This window comes from Anser cygnoides, chromosome 1 (assembly GCF_040182565.1).
Source record: "Anser cygnoides isolate HZ-2024a breed goose chromosome 1, Taihu_goose_T2T_genome, whole genome shotgun sequence".
NCBI lineage: Eukaryota > Metazoa > Chordata > Aves > Anseriformes > Anatidae > Anser > Anser cygnoides.
The window spans coordinates 207162186-207183374 of NC_089873.1; the positions used below are offsets into that span (position 1 = coordinate 207162186).

Sequence of the window (21189 nt, forward strand, 5' to 3'; positions counted from 1 at the left end):
TCTTCAGTTCTGCATAAACGTTTAGAAAAACCTCCTGTCTGATTTCCTGTGCATATGTGCACAGACCCTTTAGATGGGCCTGCATTTTCTTATAAAATATTTTGTTTCTCTAAAATGATCGTCTTTTCACTAAAGTGTTCAGGTGGTAAATGAGTATTCTTTTTATACAATTTTCCACTTGTCTTCATTCATTTAATTATTGTCTCCTTCAAAATACTTTCTTCAGAAGTTGCAGCTAAAGGTCTTTAGTTATATGGATCACATTTGTTCTCCTAACTTAAGATGTTAAAGCAGTCATATGGTACCTTTCTGTCTGAAAAGGTTTGTTACAATCCTACTGTCTGGATCACACTACCATATGAAGGAGCCATATGCTGTCACAATCTGGGAACTGGATGAAGACCACCATATCATGTCACATAGCCTTCATACCAACTTCTAGTCACTGTTAATATAAAAATGAAAAGATCTTCTAATCGTCTATTAGTACTTCAATCCATACAGTTTATCCTCAGTACTGCTTCACATCCCAGCTCATTTTAGCTGATAAAATTGAAATCTCTGTGGAATAAAGTGAAAATATTCAGTTACATTATATTTGTATTCTGTAGTTGGTACCTCTTCTAATGTTACTGTATCTATGATATATAGATCTATCACATCATGTACTACTGTGCTCTAAATTTCAAGACATAAAAAAAGAAAATGATGAATGCAGACATTAGCATTCTCATGGGCTTGGCCATCAATATTTCAACTTAGGTAAACAGGAACTTTGCCTAATTTATTGGTTCTCATTATATCTCTCATGTAGAAGTTGAATTCCCCTCCATTTAGGAAATTCCCCTTCTGCCTGGAAAACAACCTTTTCTGCTGTGCAAATCAATCTAGAAGAAGGGACACAGTTGGTTAATATTTTAGAAAAATGACTTCACTTGTCACCAACTAAATTGTCATGATTTTGACCCATTTTGAAATTAGTTAACATTTGCTTCCTTTCTCGTGCTTCATGCATTATTCATTTGGATTCTCACTATAGTTGTACCATGTTTCCAGAGTTGGGATGTTTTGTATAGTCACTCTTAAGAGCAATGGTAACACAACATTTGTCAAAGTGTCATAGTGAACAATGAAACCTCATTATATGTCACTCAGAAAGCTGAATGAAAAGTGATGCTACATCTAGGCAATTTAATACCTAAATCACGGAAGGTGAAAGACAGGAAACAAGTTTTCATTGCTTTGATAGTATTCCGGTTTGATTTTTTCTCTAAGAGTTCTCACATAAGTCAATGTTAATATTCTTGGTCTTGATCCTTCTCTGCTGGAGTTACTGAAAATTTCACCAGTGATTTCACTGGGAACAGAAATAAACCCCAAGTGAATGAAATTACTCATGTGTAAGAGTGTGCAGGATGAGATCCTCCAGGGCAAAGGCTGTCAATTTTGTTTGCACCGCACAGCACTGAGGACATTCTTCCTGATAGACTTGAAAAAAAAAAAAGAAAGAAGAAGAGTTGAACACTGCATGCCATACCACATTGTTATTTTGTTGTCCCCTAAAATATGAGGTCATTGCTTAGAACGGAAAAAGAGGAAGTGCAAACAGTTAAGTTTGACTAATGAACTGTATGTTGGAAGTTACAATTTCTAATTAAAAAATAAATAAATAAATAAATAAATAAATGCTGATACTCTATATTTGCATCCTATTTTTAGACAGATGACCTTCTCTGTGCAAAGTTTCCTTTTCACCTTGTCTAACTACCTGGATAGTCTTTTTCTTATGGATGAAATTCTTTGCTACGAGGGTGATAAAATGTCTCTATTCACTAAACCTGAAGACAGAAAAACAGTTTCATCTATATAATTGATCATATCCTAAATATTCAGATTACATTCAGTAAGATCTCTTTTTTGTTTTCTGAGTTTAAACTTGCCCAGTTTCCATCAAATCCAGTCATACAATGGAAAAACGAGCAGAATCAAATGTTTTACAGCATTGATCAACAATGCAGGCAATATAGACTGTATGCCCTTAAAATGAGTGTACCCTCAGCATAGATTAAAAGATCAGAAGAAGCATCAGTGTTCACTAGGGTGACCTTACCAAAAACCCATCTTTCCCTAGAGCATAATTTACACCTGTGGGTATGAGGTGACCTCAGAATCAAGGCTTCCTAACAGCATGATTTGGCTCCATGTAGTAATTTTATTAGAAAAGGTTTATGCAACAAAAGAAACTAAAACCAAACCAAAACAACAACAATAATAAAAGCAACAGCAACAACAACAAAAAAAGGAGTTAATCCAAGAATGACAATGTAAAAACATAAGCATAAGCTTTACTATGTTGACATACAGCCACACTGTCAGTCATTGTCAAAATTATAGAGCATAACAGCATATCACATCTTTTCCTGTCAAAATGTTCCCTCTGACAAAGGTCAGTGCCTTCATGCCATAAATCTATTATCCTATTATTGTCATAAGTATCATGAGAAGAAAGGAGTTGAGCCAAATGTTTGGAACAGATAGAGTCAATGCAACTTAATTCAGGAAAGGGACATATTTCCCATTTCCCTTTGTCAGTATGCCAGGCATCAGCATGAGTGTTCCCTCTCACAATCTGTTTGTGTTCCAGTGAGTAATAGCTTTTTACTGGACTGGAAAATGACTATCCTATTAGTACCAAAGTACATTCACAGGATCAAGTGCCTTTTGAATAGTTAAATACATTGTACCCTTTAAATAGACCAGACGGCTTTAGATGAAACCTTTAAAACTATGGCCAATCTGCTGGAAAATTAAAAATATAGTAAATCCAGTGCTGAAATGAGGCATATTTATGAGCTACTCTAATATACTACCACTTAAAATAGTTTGTTACTCAGTGGAATTTATGAGGATTTTTTTTTTTCTCCACAAGAACCAGTAACTCCAATAAGTCATGTGCAATTGTAATAGATGGAAAATAAAGTAAAATAATAATATCTGACATAAATTATGTCTAATTGTTCAGAGTGGTGTTTTGTTTCACATCCATTCGAAAAGATCCCAAGCCATCATACATTATAAAAAACATGAGTGCAAGTCTCAGTAACTTAGTAATGCCAAGGTGAACCTGGAGAAATGCAACTGAAATCAATAAAAGCACACCAGCATAAAACTGTAGGAAGTTCTAGGACTATCAGGCATGCTAGATGTAAACCTATGTCAGTTAAAACATGTATAAACATATAAGGTAGTGGCAATGATAGAAATCATCTTTTCTGGGTAGGACTGGCCTATTTCTTGCCATCAAAAAGAAGACGGGACTAAGTCAAAAGACTTTGACATACGGGCAGAATATTCCACAGAATAATATGAGTGAGGAATATTCATGCTTGCTGCCTCCCAAATCGAATACAGAAATTGTATTCACGTGTACCATGTGACTTCAGAATTTATTTTGCCATTGTCATTATAATGCTAAAGCCAAGTTAATATTAATCTTATGGAAATAGGGATAGGGGAGAAGAGTAAACTGGAGTTTACACTCTCGTGTAAATTGTAGAGTAGACTCTAGTGTGGAGTTTGAAGCATCTGATTATTCAGTTGCAAAGTATGGAACTGCAGTTCTGGAGGATTGGTCGGACTATTTGTCATCGCTTACTGATTAACTGTGATCTTCACTATTTTTTTTTCCTCCTGTTGAAAATTAAACAAAAACATTGCAGATCTCATATATGAAACAACTGTTGATCCCTCATTATGAGTGAATGGATCTCCAGGATTTACAATTCTAATAACAGGAATTTTAAAAAAGAACAAGAAGAAAAAATATATTGTTTGCCTGACGGACTCCTATCCTTCTTTAGGAACTGAAAATGGAAAAATACAAAAACTTGAAGACAAAACAAAGCCATCAGACTTAAATAAAATATAGAAAACATGGTCAAACCCATCCTTAGCCATCAGACTTAAATAAAATATAGAAAACATGGTCAAACCCATCCTTACTTCCTAGAGAAATTAATTTAGAGCTTTCATCACATCCAAAATGATTTTAAATGCCCCACCCCTGCTCTTGCGTTCTCCTGCAGTTAGTATAACTGGAGAAACTTTCCTGTCGAAGGTCACATAACTCTGTAGCTTTCCAAAGACCTAATGGCTATACTTTCCCACCACTTTCGTCCTCAGGATATTTTGTGGATTCCAGCTGTGGCTTTAATGTCTTCTTTGCTGTTCCCTTTAAGTAATGCTTCTCCTCGGTATTACTGGCAGAAGTCAAAGTTTTCATCTGCCTTAACACATTTACAAACAATATGTAAGTGGGAAGCAGACACTAGGAGTTTGCAAAGGAAGGTTCTTTTTGTCTTCAGTGAAATCTTTTGACTGGGGTCTTCAATTCTAGAGGTATTTCTAAACTATGCAATCATATTAAAGCCAAATAAGGTGCAAAAGGGGAAGCAGAAGCTTGGATCTGAAACAATAAGCTCCCTGTAGGAGGTAAACTTGAGGAGAAGGATCTAGACTGAATTTCTTTGGTTGTTAGTGGATTTACCAGGAAAAACAAACCCTTAAAGGGTTCTAAAATGAGTGTTTTAACTTAGGTGCTTATTATGTACTGACTAGTGTGGGGAATGAGGAAATTGAAGTGATAATTCAGCTTCAGTAATAATCAACGATAATACAGCTTCTTGCCTTTCGGCTTTTTCTCCCATCCCACAATTAGTGATGTATATCTGAACCATTACATACAACCCCCTCAAACTTTTCTTTATAGTATTTCAGTTGGTAATGTTGTCATAGAAACACAGTTTAAACTATTTGGGTGATAAGGTCTCTAATTGGAACAGAAGGAAAAAACAAAAAAAAAAAAAAAAAGAGAGAGAGAAGAGGCAAGACTTTAAATATATTAATTTTTACCTTTCTATAAAGTCGGACATGGGGCTTCTTTCTTAACTGTTTTGACACCCACCACTTCTGGCTTCAGAAATATTCTGTAACAATGAGTTTTAGATGGTCAATAAGAAATTGCAGAAATGTTTCTTAATAAGCTTTACATTTTTCCCTCCTTAAATTCTATTCAGTTTTCCCTTGGTCCTATATTTTGACTAAAACATAAATTTAGTCATAACCTGCCAACAATTCTCTCTTTTCATTACTCGTGGGGTTATGTGCCTTTATTTTTTATTGGTTGTCTTAAAATTGCATGAGGAACACTATGATAATGTTACTATTTTTAACATTTTGAAATAAATGAATAATAATTCTTACTTTAAGTGTCTGATTTTTTTAGTTTTGTTGGTCTTAGACCTTCATTAAATATGAAAAGAATATACGGATACCCCCCAGAATTGGGAAAAAAAAAAAAAAAAAAGTGGCAACGGAAATAACAACGAGAGGATTCAACTTTTATTTTGAAATTGATTGTCCTATTACTCATATCACAAAAGACTGGAAAGTTTTTCAGTCATCATTAATTTCCTCTACCATTTCTGATGCAGTATATAGGTAAATTTTGTATTCTGATCAGACCTGGGAACAGAAAATTAATATTAACAGTAAATATATCTAAATGTTCATCTACATTCAGTTTTAATAAAATACTGGGAGAGGAGGAGGGTGAGTATCCTCAAGTATCATGCAAAGTTTGCACCAGCTTGGCTACCTTCATATATTTTACAGTCATGGCTTTGATTATGTCCTTTATTCTACATATATGTTTACTCTTCTTAATATTTTTTCCTGTTTTTTTTAGGCAATTGGCCGCATTTTCACCAGATTTGTTCAGACCTCCTGCTGGTGTTATTAAGGTAAGAGTATTAGATGTGGCCTATGTGTATTTTAAGAAACACCTGTCATCAACTTTGATGTACAACTGAGTATAAAATCAATTAAGAATTCATGGTTTAGGGATGGTGCTGGAGACTTTGCTGTATGGGAAAGGCATGTTGTGTCAGAGGAAAAAGTGCTGCAAAATGAATGGATAGAGCTTTTAATTTTATGCTTTAACAAGGCCTGCAGAGCGTAATAAGTTGAGCTGGTTTTGGAAGTCCTAGTCACCATTAGGTACACCATGGCTCCTGCACCAGGAATAGGGGTACCTGTACTCTGAATTTTGGTACCTGCTGCAATCGCATTATCCTGACCAGGACCGAAGGTGCTCAGCACAGTCAGGCCAAGTAGGCATGAAAGAGATACTAAGATGGTGATTTCAATGGTAAAAATTTAAAGTGAAAAGCAATGATTGTGCTTCTGTTTTCTTGCTCCCTTTATTATGTATATTCCCTATTAACTATGATATGGTTTTGGTTATAACTTTGGGTGTCATAATCCTTTTGAATTGAATATGGATTTGTGTCCTATCTACTAGGTTCCTTTAGAAATCATAACTCAACATTTGCTAGATTTTCTGTCTAAGGTATGGAGAAATCTTTGTAACAGTTTAGCATCCTGGCTCCAGGTCTGATATGCACTGTCTTGGGAAACCCACCTGTCTACAATTATTTGTCTTTTCTCAGAGACACCATTGCTACAAAACTCGTGTCAGCAAATTTGCAAGTTATATGGATTCCTATGTGTGATATTTTCATTGGTGGCTGGATTAAAGATGACATATTTCTAGCCATGGAAGGAGATAAATAGTTGAAATTTTCAAAACTGCTCTTTACAATACAGAAGCCAGAGTTTCAGTCTGAATGCATGTTTGTAATTGGCAGCATGTGGTTTAATCTCAAGGGGGACTACAGTTTATTTCCACTGAAGAAATGGCTGGTTCAAGCAAGCTGCTACATTTTATCAGGAGTCAGTTAAAATATTTTGCAGTGAAGCTTCTACCATCTACCACACAGTCCTGCATGGATATAGTGAGAAGGAAATTATTATAATTTACTTGCTGATTTTATTTTTTTTTTCTTTTCTATTTCATGTTTGTACTGAAATTATCATAAAGTTTTAAACCTGGCTGGAGCCAATTAGTGCATTTTACTCAGACAGAAGATATTGTATAACTGCCAGTACAGAAGAAATCAGACACAAACCTAAGACAGCCTTAAACATGAAGACAATGTTTTAAAATACATATTTTTACTTTCATCTTTGATTTATTTTCTTCCATTCATTTTAAAAAAGTTTTTACCTTCTTCCAGGAGATCTAGAAATTTATGTTACAATAAAAAAATGAGGTCTTCGTAGGACACCTGGAGCTACAGTTTGTTGTTGTTGTTGTTGTTAGCTTTATTATTTATTTATTTATTTAATGCAGAGATGCAAGCAGTGCAACAAAATTAAGAATATTTAATAGACATATTTAAAACAAAGTCATAATTCTGTAGGATGGAATTAGGGACTTGTATTTATTTATTTATCTCTGTATTATCCTTATTTAGTCAAACCTCCAAGATGTTATTGAAATCCTCCTACATTCCCAATCTGAGATATTACTCATTTGATAAAACATTATAATATAAAGGGAGAGGGGCTTCCTGTGTTCCATATTTTGTCATATTAATTGCCATCTGTTGTTTGTTGTTGGTTTTTTTATGATGCACGTCAGATATGTCTTGTATTAAGTCACTGCCATTGACTTCAGATAGAATTGCTCAGCTCCTTGTTTGTTTCTCTATCATTCACTTGATCGAAGAGCCATTGAGAGAAATGTATAACATCTCTGACATTTAAAAACTTTAGTATAAAAAGCATGTGCTATAGCTATCCACCCTGTGAACATATGTGGAGCAGTTTGTGTGTGGTTTACAGTGTCAAGAATTAAATCCTTGTGTTTGGCTACTGCATATTCAAGAGATGCAAGATTCTGTGGAACAGACTTCTAGGAATGACATATTGTGTGAGTGTGATTGTCACTATGTCCTTTCCAATGTAAACCCCCAAAACACAATAGGGTAGTGTTTGGAGTTTAAAACTCCATGTTTAATATGGAGTGTTCTCGCATGTCCAGTCTTTGCCACCTCAGCCCATTCTGTTTACAGCAGACTCATGGCTGCTCTGACACGTGCTGCTAACATCAAGTCTTCAAGGAGCTCGCACTTGCAGAACTGAACTCTACTATGTCGCTCACACGTCCTACACAAAATACCCTCAGTAGAAAAGGGACAGAATAAACATTATCAGGAGTTTTTTCAGTACAAATATGTCTAAATCCAGCTACTTTACACTTTCTGATCAGGGAAAGAATTGAAATCTGACCTGAGGCTGTTTAACATTACATGAATTCAAGTTGTGCAAAGATACTTAAAGAATGCCTTTGTGAACAGATACCATGAGATGATAACCAATTGTTCAATCTCAGCTACCCTATGATTCTATACATATGCAAAGGGTCTCCAGCCTGACAAAAAGGTGGCTGTTGCCTAGTGCTGTGATATTGTTTTCTTTTTATTAATCTCTGTGGGTTGATTTTGGAACAATCTGCCCTGTACCCTGAGATCTCTATGGTTGAGAAAGTATTGGGCTTACCTTACAAAACTCACTCAAAGCATCTCAGTCTTCCCAGAGAACAATCCACTGAGATAACTTGGAAAGACCAAAGTAGAAGGCAATGGCATTTCCTAGCAGGATCTGTCCAACTATTTAATAATGCAGTCAAATCAGAGCAAAACATTGGTATTCACTTAGAATGGGAAAGAGCCATTTGCTGAATCCCCCAGGTTGTGTCTTCCTTTCTTTCTGATCTGACTATGGGTATTTCAGAAGTCGAGTTTAATAACAGATTTCAGTTAAGCTGTAAGCCACACTTTAGCACTGTCCAGCCCAGGAACTCGGCACTTAGCATTTTGTTAAATATCATTTTCAGATAATTTACTTTATTCAAAAGCTTCCTTTCCTCAATATGTTCATTCCCTGCAAACAGAAGACTGTCATCACCTGCTCTCTACTTGTTTGCATGCTGATAGCTCTTCTCCTCTCGTAAATCCCATTAATTAATGAATAGTCAGCAGGGAATTGTCTCCTCAGGCTCATTAAAGAAATGGACACTAAAATGATATGAAAGCAGCTGCCTCCTTTCTGTCATTCCCTTCTGACGGCTACTGCTTTCCTCATCAGTGCTAAATTATAACGCTGCTTTGATTAGCAGTCCAGTTACTTGCTGCAGCTGCATATGGAGATGGAAATCTTAACTACACAGTCATGTTTAATTGATATTCTCATCAAACTGTTAACATTGTTTAAAAAAAAAAAAAAAGGCACATGTACTTATATTAAATCCTGCTGGAAGTTTTTTTGACCTTGTGAGCAGATTGAAAAGGCATGTTATTTCTCAAAGCTTTCTAATAAGACACTGATTATTACCTGAGCTCATTTGGGAATGAGAGTTAAAATCTGTGAAATATCTCAGGCTAGAAATCATCTTAAACAGAAACATCTTGAATCATCTTTCCAGTGCCTGAATGACATTTATATGTGGAAAATAAAATAGAAATTGTACTTATTTTAAAGCAGGGAACGAGGTCTTCTGAATTTCATCAAAATATTTATAATAAATATATATATATATATATTCACCACCATAGAGTGAACCTATGTTGGACAGACTATCTGTATGATGGTTGATGTAAAAGAGCATGACTTAAAAGATGTTGTAACTCATACAAGAAGGGCAGGTTGCCTATACTTGTGTTGGGTGAGACCTGCCTATACATATGTTTATATTTAACCTGTGAAAGAATTTGGATTAAATTCTAATACATCCCTTGTTTTTAAAGTTTTATTCCTAAACCAGACCAGGACCCTGTACGGAGGCTGCAAAGACTTGCCAGCCTTCTACTAGAACAGTCTTTAAACATCAGGCATCTTCAAGGTTTGAGGTGACATTAACAAGAGTTGTTGCTAACTGCTGCTTAGTGGTTGGTACCTTCACTCAGATGAAATCTGGTACCTCACTGGGTTCTGGGACTAAGTAGGAGATGAGCCATAGGACAAGGAAAAATGTTCTTTTTCTGGTGCTGGATCATGGTGCTGAAACCCAAATTCACCCCATAGAAGGGAAGAGAAAAATTGCTCTAGGGCACACTGGAAAGCATTTATAATCAGAACTAATAGAAGCAGATCTTTCAGCTACAGTCCTAGGATTAATATATTGAGTGCAGTTCTGAAATAATCTTAAATGAAATGAAGACTTCAGACTTCTTTGTCTCTCTGTTCATGGATTTGCCTTTCACAACTGGATTTGGGCTTCTACTGTCCAACGCAATCATCTTCTTATGTCAAAAGCAAAACTGCAGATGTGTTATCTTATTTATATAAATACAGAAACACTGTCTGATATGGCCTGACCTGGTAAATTGCTCAACTTCTCCTGGATGGCATTCCATTAGAAGTTTCACCCACCAAGACAGTTTTGTGCAAGGTGAATCTACAGTTTCTGATTAATCTACAGTGAAATGGGAACTAAAATCCTGATTTTTATGTCATACCAGGGGGAGCTTTTGAAGGGAATCTCTATTTTTATCTATTTGCAGCACTGGTGGAATGACACCAGTTCCTACTGTGGCACAATACTCAGTTTAGTCATGGCCTCAAGTGTCTAACTATGATATTGAGATCTGGCCCAGATTCGCCCTGGTAGCATCTTTGGTAGCATTTTTTTTTTCTACTTTTTGAGATTAAATAACTAAAAAATAAAATATATTTTTTTTAATGTGACTTTAACTAAATTTTATATGTAGACATCCCAACTTGTTATAGAGACCAGAGGGTTCAGTAAAAGTTTTCTTGTTGATGAAATAGGAGATCTAGGGTCTTCATGCAAATATTTTGAAATATTTGCTAGGAAAAAATGTCAGTTTTTCTTTTCTTTTTGGACTTTTATTCAAGGCCGGTCTGGATGCCTAGCTGGGCAGCCTGCTCTAAGGAACCTGCTTTGGCAGGGGGGGGTTGGACCCAATGATCTCTCGAGGTCCCTTCCCACCCCTACAGTTCTGTGATTCTGTGATTCTGTGACTTAACAGAGAAATTTGACCCTTAAAATGTGGCAGCATGACTTTGAAAAAGTAGTTGCAAATTTTCCTTCTATTCATCACTAGAAATGATCTCTGTTTTTGTTGGTAGTTAATGCTATCATGATAAATAGTTATACTACGTAAAAAAAAAAAAAAAAACTAAAATATTTCCTTTCCTCTTTCAAGTGCTTAACTTCTTTCTTTCTTTCTCTGATAGCCTGTAATTGTCACAGCGTTATTCTGTATTAATTGAATAATGTCTCCCTTTGAACTGTCTTTTAGGAGTAAAGAAAAGATCTAGCGAGCATAGCATATCATAGCTATCACCATTTTCTGTGAGTCTGTGGGGGATTCACATCGTTTATTAGGGTTGCTTAGAAATGTCATGGCTCTGTCCTGAAAAAATAGAAAAGAACACTCGCTGTACAGTTTGTAACTGTGCTCCAAGCTTGGGCACCTGAGCTGCATTGAATTAGATAAAATGAATTTAGTCTTAACAGGATGATTCACAGGCATGCTATAAAGTTCATAGTGCAAATTCAAATTTTCCAGTGTCTTCAGAAGATTTCAGCTCAAATTCATGTGAAACAGGATTCTGAAAATGAAACAACCATTATCTTTAAACCCAATGCACATTACTAATTGTTGCAATACCTAGCCTTTTTTTATTTTATTTTATTTTATTTTATTTTATTTTATTTTATTTTATTTTTTTTATTTTATTTTATTTTATTTTATTTATTTTTTTATTTTATTTTATTTTATTTTATTTTATTTTATTTTATTTTATTTTATTTTATACTTTTTTTTGAACAGAAATATTAATAATTTTTCCTTTGCTGAACAGAAATCACTTGAAAGTCATTCTCTACTTCATGGATCCCGTAAGGTAGACAAGACTTATAGATTCATTTCACCTAAACAGCCCAATTATATTTTGGCAGTAGTGATTTTACTTCTTAAAGAGGTTAAATTTGAATTTATTCCACATACATGAAAAGTTTTACCTCTTATGGAACATTTCATGCATTTCTCCATGCCTGTATTTCTTTTTTTGTTATACTGATCTGTAACCTTCAAGTCATTAAATGATTTATGCCTCTAAGATAACTTATTAATTATAATATACTTTTCTTGTTAATTAAGAGGTGCAGTTGGCATAGTATTTGATGTTGTTGCTAAGTTAATTCATTTAATCCTTTAAAGTAAAAGCCAAAATATGACTCTCCTAGTGTAATAGTTAATGCTGTTTTTCCACATCAGCTGCAATAAAATATAATAATCAAATGAAACAGAGTGCATTTGTTACAGAGGAGTCAGACTATCTATCTGCTAGTAAAGAACTCAAAACAGGAGAGGAGTTCAGATTATTACATTTAAGATCTGTGTCCACAGACCATGAGAAGGGTCTTGTATAAAAGGAAAGGGAGACAGAACATTCTATATATGTAAGGATTTTTTTTTTTTTTCTTAAACATACACACAGGTAAATCAGTATTATGTACTAGTGCTTTGAAAAGAAAGAAAAAAAAAAAACTAATTATTTTCTAACATAGGAGTGAAGAGTAACAGGTAACCTGTATTAACCTGAGCTGGGTTGTTTTTCATGTATATGTACAGCATATAGGTCTATAATTAATGTGTTTTGATTGAAATAACTTGTAGTTAAAGCCCTACTGGAAGTCCTGTGATGAAAACACTTCATCTGAGTCTCACTGCCTGAAGAGTTTTGCTGCTGGGATTATTGACATTGGTTGGCAGTGTGGTGAACTGAAACTATTTCCACTCAGTCAGGAAGCCAAAATTTTCCTAAGGCAAAGAAATAATTTCACTTTCTAGACAAACTTGGTATTTATGTTGCCTTGGAGAACAGGGTAAAGAACACCTTTCCAATACAGATTTAACAATATTTGGAGGAAAAATCAGTTAAGAAGTAGTCTTAGGTCCATTATACTTCAAGAAGGCTTCAACAGCTGCAGGAAATTACCAGCATCATTGATCTCTTCCTAGGTAGTGATGTCCTAGGAACCCCTAATTTTCTGACACTGTGGTTTGCTATTTTGCCCAGAACTGTACCAGTTTCACCAAAGGTCCCTGTGGCAGAGAACCTGCTTTGTTTTATCTGTACCGTTTTTTGCTGGTTTTTTTTTTGTTGTTTGTTTTTTAAATGTTTATTTTTCATATCTTTTATTTGGCTAATATCAATATCAACAACAGATAGCATGTTTGAGATATACATACATTTGTGGCCAGGGTACATATATATGTGTTTCTAGCAAGATGCTACAAATGATTTTTTCTGTGGTTCATTTCTCATATATCAGTTATTTCATCAACACTTTTTTAAGAAACCCAGAAGACACATATTTGTATATTCCTTGTCATAATTGTAACTAATTGGTCAGCAGTTGAAGTCATTGGAAAATGATAATGTGAGAACATTATTGTGGATGTTATGTAACCTGTTCGTTATCTGCAGGATGAAGAACTAATATGTTGTATGAATGAAAGAGGTAACCAATTCCTCGACTATTCCCACAGATAGTTCTAGATTTGTGTAATTTCCAAATGTCTCAACAAGGAAATACACTTACACTTTTATGCAAACCTTAGTCACGTCTTCAGACAAGGAAATATATTCTCATGTATATAGAGTCCTATCTAGAAATTCACAGAACTAGAAATGGCAATAATCTAAGCTATTATGTAGAAAATGATCAATAGTTGAAACACTAATCTAGTGCTAGCTACATTTTTCATCTAATTCAAAGGCTCATGGAACTGACTGGTATAATTATTGATTTTAGTTTTTTCATCTTTAATCTTTTAGTACGATGCTCCTTTTCAAAAAAACACACATGTAAACAGAACATGAGATCAACATTCTTTTGGAATGATACCAGGGTACATGGGTTGTATTAGAAAATGACGCGTCACTGGTTGCTTTTTAGGAGTGTATATGAACTACGTATATAACAATAAAATGTTTACTCAGCAGCACTGTGTCAAAGCAAATTGTAATTGAGCACAGCCAAGAGAGTACATATATTTTATTTTATTAAAAGAAAAAAAAAAAAAAAAGCTTTTCCTTATTTTCAGAAATAAATTATCCTATTGTGGGTATGAAAGACCTATTTATTCAGATGTTAAGAAAGGCTTTTACTGGTCTTTTAAAACAGAAGTTCAAATCAAACCATTATCAAACCTTTCAAAAGCATATTTTTTCAGCTCTTTAGGAAGAAGGAAATTTGAAATTTTAATGATAATAATTGGAATTGTTGTGATAATTGAAGGAGTAGAAAGGATACATAATGGTTTAAGGAAAAAATAAATGTGTATGTCTTCATGTTGGTTGCACTGTTTGTCAAAAATAAACAGATATGCATTGCATATTAGACATGAAAACAGCTTCACTAGCAAGGAAAATAAAGATATCAGAAAGATTAGGTGTTTCCGAAGCCAGGAATTTGAGTTAATATGAACAGAAGGATTTTAGGGTTATTTGTGGTTAGCACAGATAATAAGACGGATGATTTTTATTTATGTAACTATTTATTTTTTTATTTTGTGAGACATGAGTGAAATACACAGCTGCTTTCAAGAGAACTGAATTTTCCAACTTTGACATTTCATATATTTAAAAGCAAAATACACATTTTAATTGGCAGTTTCATATGGGAAGTAGCTTCCTACAATCACAGGTGATACGACTTGATCATCAGGAAAAAAAAAAAAAAAAAGGTCATCAGCTCCTTTATTCTTCAGGGAAGGTTAACCGCTGATAGTGCTACGATACTTTTGAGAAAATTACCCCTAAAGAACCCTTAAGAATTCAGCTGATAATTTGGCATTATTGAGTTTATTGTTAAAGGAACTTATATGTAAACAAGTGAAGTTGTATACTCTAAGCCTTCACCTAGCAAAACCAGTACTTGGGATGGAGGGAGAGGGGGAGCAGGCAGGAATCTTGAACAATAGACAGAAAAAAGTAAAACAATGAAAGAATTCATTCTTTCATTTGAATGAAAGAATTCATTCAAAAAAAGAAACAATGAAAAATTTATATGTTCAGGTAGCAGAAAATGAAAATCACAATATCAGCAAATTTCACTCAGTCTACTCTGATTTCAAAGGGGAGATCTGCTAGATGATTAGTTATGGACTAAAATTATGAAATCTGCAAATTTTGTAAAAAAATGTAAAGATGTTAGACAAGGTGTATTGAGCAAACACAGCTTCCCCTGGAGCTTTGTACTCCATATAATTACATTCCACATACAGTAATTGAAACTTCTGAATACGTCAAACTGTGTGTTTTCACAAACCAGCAGTAATCAACTCAAATTATTTAAATTCACTATTTGACATAATTGGTATAAATATGACAGAAGAAAAATATTTCTAGGGTATATTACCTCATAACTATATCGAATGACTACCTAGGGAGATAACTGCTCCTACGGTGTTCCTACGGAAATCTGCAGGATAGAAACCCTTAGTACAAAATTCTTGTTTTTCCACAAATTTTACTTCAATTTACTAAAAGATTTACTAAAATGGAAGGGAAAGCTCTGCAGCCTGGGAAGGTCCATGTACCTCTCTGATTCAGAAATTACCATAAAATCAAGCAATTGGAAACTGCTGGCCAGAAGCTCAGCAGGTGTCAGCAGGAATAGCTCCACTGAAGTCAGAAAAACAATGCTGATTTTTAGGATTAAAATTGCCCTTCCAGGGAGAATAGTGATGCTGGTTGCCCTACATTGATGTAATAGACTTGTCGCCTCCACAAAAACTACTCTAAGACCAGCCCAGAGATTGTTGTACATTTAATGTGTGACAGAAATGGCTCTCTAGGGGTTCATGAAAGACAAATGCTGATTGTTGTTTCCATCCCTTCTGAACCTTTGAGATGGCATCAGACCCCCTGATGGAAAAAAAAAAAAAAAAAAAAAAGTCGGTTGGAGGGTAGCAGGCCTCAGATCGTCTGTATCCCCGACTCCAAAACCCTAGGGGCTGACCTCGAGTTTCCCCAGGTTCTTTCTACCAGAGGCTCCAGGTGGGGCCATTCTCCTCGGCTGTGGTGTAGAGCACATTCTTTACATCTGGTCCTGTTTGGACTGGCCCAAGGGCTACTGCATGAACTATTTCCTGCTTAATTTGTTCAAAGGCTTGTCGTTGCTTAGGGCCCCATTCAAAAACATTCTTCTTACGGGTTACTTGGTAGAGCGGGTTTACAATCAGACTGTAATTTGGAATGTGCATTCTCCAAAACCCCACGACACCTAGGAAAGTTTGTGTTTCTGTTTTGCTAGTTGGTGGAGACATAGTTGTTATTTTGTTGATCACATCCATTGGGATTTGACAACGTCCATCTTGCCATTTTATTCCTAAAAACTGGATCTCTCGTGCAGGTCCTTTGACTTTATTTTGTTTTATGGCAAAACCAGCCTTCAGAAGGATTTGGACTATTTTCTTCCCTTTCTCGAAAACTTCTTCTGCAGTGTCACCCCACACAATGATGTCATCAATGTACTGCAGGTGTTCAGGAGCTTCCCCCTGCTCCAGCGCAGACTGGATCAGTCCATGGCAAATGGTAGGGCTATGTTTCCACCCCTGGGGCAACCAATTCCAGGTGTATTGGACACCCCTCTGAGTGAAAGCAAACTGTGGCCTACACTCTGCTGCTAGAGGGATGGAGAAAAATGCATTAGCAATATCAATTGTGGCGTACCACTTGGCTGCCTTCGGTTCCAGTTCGTATTGGAGTTCTAGCATGTCTGGCACTGCAACACTCAGTGGTGGCATGACTTCGTTCAGGCCATGATAGTCCACTGTTAGTCTCCACTCACCATTAGATTTTCGCACTGGCCATATGGCACTATTAAAAGGTGAATGAGTCTTGCTGATCACTCCTTGGTTCTCCAGTTGACGAATTAACTTACGGATGGGAATCAGGGAGTCTCGGTTGGTGCGATATTGCCGCCGGTGCACAGCTGTAGTAGCGATTGGCACCTGCTGTTCTTCAACCCTCAGCAACCCCACAACAGAAGGGTCCTCCGAGAGATCAGGCAAGGTAGACAACTGTTTAATGTCATCTGTCTCTAAGGCAGCTACGCCAAAAGCCCACCGGAGCTCTTTTGGGTCCTTGAAATATCCTCTTCTAAGATAGTCTATGCCAAGGATGCACGGAGCATCTGGGCCAGTCACAATATGGTGTTTTTGCCACTCATTCCCAGTTAGACTCACTTCAGCCTCCAATACAGTTAACTGCTAGGATCCCCCCATCACCCCATAAATACAGATGGGTTCTGGCCCTTTATAGCTTGATGGCATTACAGTACACTATGCACCGGTGTCTACTAAAGCCTTATACTTCTGTGCGTCTGACGTGCCAGGCCATCAAATCCACACAGTCCAATAAACTCGATTGTCCCTTTCTTCCCCCTGGCTGGAGGCAGGGCCCCTCTAATCCTAGTCAGAATCTTCATTTCTGTGTCTAAAGGACTGCCTGCTGGAAGTTGGAGCAGCAAGCTTTTCAGAGAACCCCTTTTCCCAATTGTTTTCTTTTGCAACTAACGTACCTGTGCCTCTACGGTCGAGGTAGATTTTCCATCCCATTTTCTCATGTCCTCTCCATGGTCACGTAGGTGAAACCACAGGGTGGAACAGGGTGTGTACCCACCATATCGTCTTCCTTGTGCGGATGAACGCTTACCCCTTATAGCTGAGACACTGGTTTGTACAGGTGGGGAGGAAAATAATCTCTCTTCAAGTCAGTGGAACTTTTCAGAAAGTTTCTCCGAAGTATTCTCTTTTAATTGGTGGACACTGGTATGTTCAGGTGGGGAGGAAGATAAATTCTCTTTAAATTGATAGAACTCTTCAGAAAGTTTCTCCACAGCTGAGACCCAGGCCTGTAAGGAAGAGGAGAGATTTTCTTTGTTCTGCCGCAGTTGTTTAGCTACTTCATCCACTGTGGGTTCCTCATCCTCTTTCCAGGCCATTATTGCCAATGAGCTGGCATATGATGATGGTGCACTCCGTACAAACTTCCGCCACATGGGTCGTGTACACTGGACTTCATCTGGATCTGTGGATATTTGTCCGTTGTCTAGGTCCTCATAAATCACCTCCCGTATAGCTAATTCCCTCAGGTAATGGATTCCCTTCTCCATAGTGGTCCACTTGCCTGGTAGACATACAAGTTCTTCCTTGAAGGGATACCTTTCCTTCACAGCTGACAGGAGATGCCTTCAGAGGCTGTAAGATCATGCTCCATCTCCAATTGCTTTGTCAATGCATGCATCTCTAGCAAGGGATCCCAGCCACCTGGCTTCCCTGCCCTCTAATTCCACACAATTGGCTCCCGTGTCCCAGCACTGGAGCAGCCAGGTAACAAGCTGCTCACCTATGCAGCGATCAAAATCTTTTCGCACTTCTCGTAGCTCACGCTGGTATAGGTTTCGGTTAATTACTGTTGATTTTTCGACATCCTCATCTTTATCCTCCTGCACCTCTGATGGCCCAGCCTCATCTTCTCTATACCTAGACCTAGCAGAAGACTCTCTGCATTCTAAACGACCTGAATCTCTATACCATTTTTTCACCTTGTCTACAGGGGCAACTTGCACTGCTACAGCTCGTTTCTCTGACCCAGCCACAGGGGTTGGAGCGGCTGCAGGGGCTGGAGCGGCTGCAGGGGCTGGAGCAGCTGCAGGAGCTGGAATGGCTGCAGGAGCTGGAGCAGCTGCAGGGGCTGGAGCGGCTGCAGGAGCTGGAACAGCTGCAGGGGCTGGAGCGGCTGCAGGAGCTGGAGCGGCTTCAGGAGCTGGAGCGGCTGCAGGGGCTGGAACAGCTGCAGGAGCTGGAACAGCTGCAGGGTCCATCATAGGGGTTGGAGTGGCCAAAGGGTCTGTCACTAGGTTGATAGTAGCATCAATTGCAGCTCGATAGGCGTAGGCCAGAACCCAACACGCTACAGTGATTTGTGTCACTTTGGAACTGCCAGAGTCATGACACCCTTTTTTCAATCATTCTACCAGTTTTTTAGGATTTTGCAGTTGTTCAGGGGTGAATTTCCAAAATACTGGAGGTGCCCACTGTTCTAGAAACCTGCCCATATCCTCCCACACTCCCTGCCACTCACAACTATCTCGCCTCAGGACAGATCTCTGGATGAGATTCCTAAGTAGTTGTTTAACCTTAAACAAAACCTGAAGCGCATTCAGGAGACATAACAACAAGAACATGCTGGTCTGAGTATCCCAAGGATATTCAATATCTTGGAGAACCACCGTAACTAGCTCGGGGGATAAGAGGGTGGTGAAGGAGAAAGGGAGAGTGAGCAAGTAGGAAAAAATATCTTCCCCTGTCCCCTCCACAGATTGGCTCCCTGACGAAAAAAGGCAATAGGTGTAATTGTTAACAGTTTCTGAGATATGGTTTCCAAAGTATAGAGTCGACGAAAGAGCTGAATACAAATACCAGGTTAGGGTCATGACCAGAAATTTCATCATATCATAAGCCACTGTTACACCGCACAGTACCATAACGATCTTAAACCAGGGCCCAGAAAGGATAAACAGCATGACAGTGAGCACATACAGTAAGTAACATGCTATAAAATTCAATTTGGAAAACAGGCACAGCAGACTTGAGATTAAAGCAATCAGCATTGTGACTAGCAACTATTAAGTAGGTCTACTACTTATACCAATTTTAGTTTAACACACTCTGGTCAGATCTGTCATTATCTCAACCCTTCGTGCCCCACGTTGGGTGCCAAAAAGGACTGTTGTGGTTTAACCCGGCTGGCAGCTAAACACCACACAGCCGTTCGCTCACCCTCCCCCCTCCCTCTCTGGGATGGGGGACAGAAACAAGAAAGTGAAGTCTGTGAGTTGAGATAAAGACAGTTTATTAAGACAGGAAAATAATAACAACAACAACAACAACAACAACAATAATAATAATAATAGTATTAATACTAATAATGTGTACGAAACAAGTGATGCACAATGGAATTGCTCACCACCCGCTGACCGATGCCCAGCCTATCCCCGAGCAGCCGGCCCCCCACCCCGGCCAGCCACCCCTATATATTGTTTAGCATGACGTCAGATGGTATGGAATACCCCTTTGGCCAGTTTGGGTCAGCTGTCCTGGGTCTGTCCCCTCCCAGCTCCTGCTGCACCCCCAGCCTGCCCGCTGGCAGGACAGAGCGAGAGGCTGAAAAGTCCTTGGCTTGGTGTAAGCACTGCTCTGCAACAATTAAAACATCAGCATGTTATCAGCGCTCTTCTCATCCTAATCCAAAACATAGCACCCTACCAGCTACTAAGAGAAAATTAACTCTATCCTAACTGAAACCAGGACACCAACATATTTGCTTTAAGAAGTGTTGCATACATTGGAAGGGAAGGGGAGGGCAGGGAGTGGAATGGATCTGAATGTCCTAAATTATGGTTGAATGTAAGGTCAAGTTCATTCTTCCCAACCTGATGATTGGCTGGCAAGAAGACACAAAAGATATTAATTGATAATGTGTACCACTGGCTAGGCTCTACTTATTCTTTATAAATAGAGTCATTACAGGAAAGGGACGCATGAGAAAACATTTGTACATGTGGTGTTCAGAAACATGAGAGCTTTCTGGGAGTGTTTTACAGCAGCTCAGCTCTGACCACTCCTTGGCAGTCCCTGGAGGAAAGATGAATTAATGAAGAGAAAAGAAAAGGCAGAAAGCCACGCAGATAACTTTTTCATTCATTTAATAATACCTGTGTGGATTCAAAACAAACAAACAAAAACAACAGCAAAGCAAACAAAAGCTGTCTGACACTTCCCCAGTTGTATCACAGATGTTAAGGAGTTTTGTAACCACCAAGCACGTATTTTACTGCAGCAGAAAAACAGTAAGAACAAGCTGCTTAAAAAGGGTTTTTATCCTTCCCTTCCTCCCTCTGACTATGGCAAAAGGCTGACTTGAAACTTGTTAAATCATCTTGTTTCTCTCTGTAAACTCTCTCAAGAGTCAGAGCTCCCTGTGGACGTTGCCTACAGCAGTGCTCTGAAGTGGTTGGATGCAGGCAAGTGTCTTAGCAAGGACAGCCAGCTTGTTTATCATTTTCTGACTCTCTCACTCTCTCTTTTTTAAAAATAGATATACTGTGTGTTTTTGTTCTGCAAACAGCCTGATCTGTAGATATATATGAATCTGTAGAACTGCAAGATTTTATTTTCC

At 37.6% G+C, this 21189-nt stretch overlaps 1 protein-coding gene and 1 long non-coding RNA gene across 7 annotated transcripts in view; one reads left to right on the forward strand and one right to left on the reverse strand.

The window, feature by feature from the left end:
- The window catches only part of TENM4 (teneurin transmembrane protein 4), a 1678763-nt gene that overhangs the window by 577036 nt on the left and 1080538 nt on the right, over window positions 1–21189 (forward strand). For all 6 annotated transcript variants that reach the window (XM_066989940.1, XM_066989945.1, XM_066989941.1 and 3 more), the window contains exon 4: window positions 5747–5801. The gene's annotated coding sequence lies outside the window, so the exon portion shown is untranslated. The remainder of the gene's footprint in view (window positions 1–5746; window positions 5802–21189) is intronic.
- LOC136789644 (uncharacterized) lies at window positions 1126–20179 on the reverse strand. Its single transcript, XR_010828451.1, has 3 exons — window positions 19978–20179; window positions 4912–4985; window positions 1126–1488 (listed from the first exon to the last, which is right to left on the reverse strand). It is a non-coding gene; the product is annotated as an uncharacterized lncRNA (long non-coding RNA).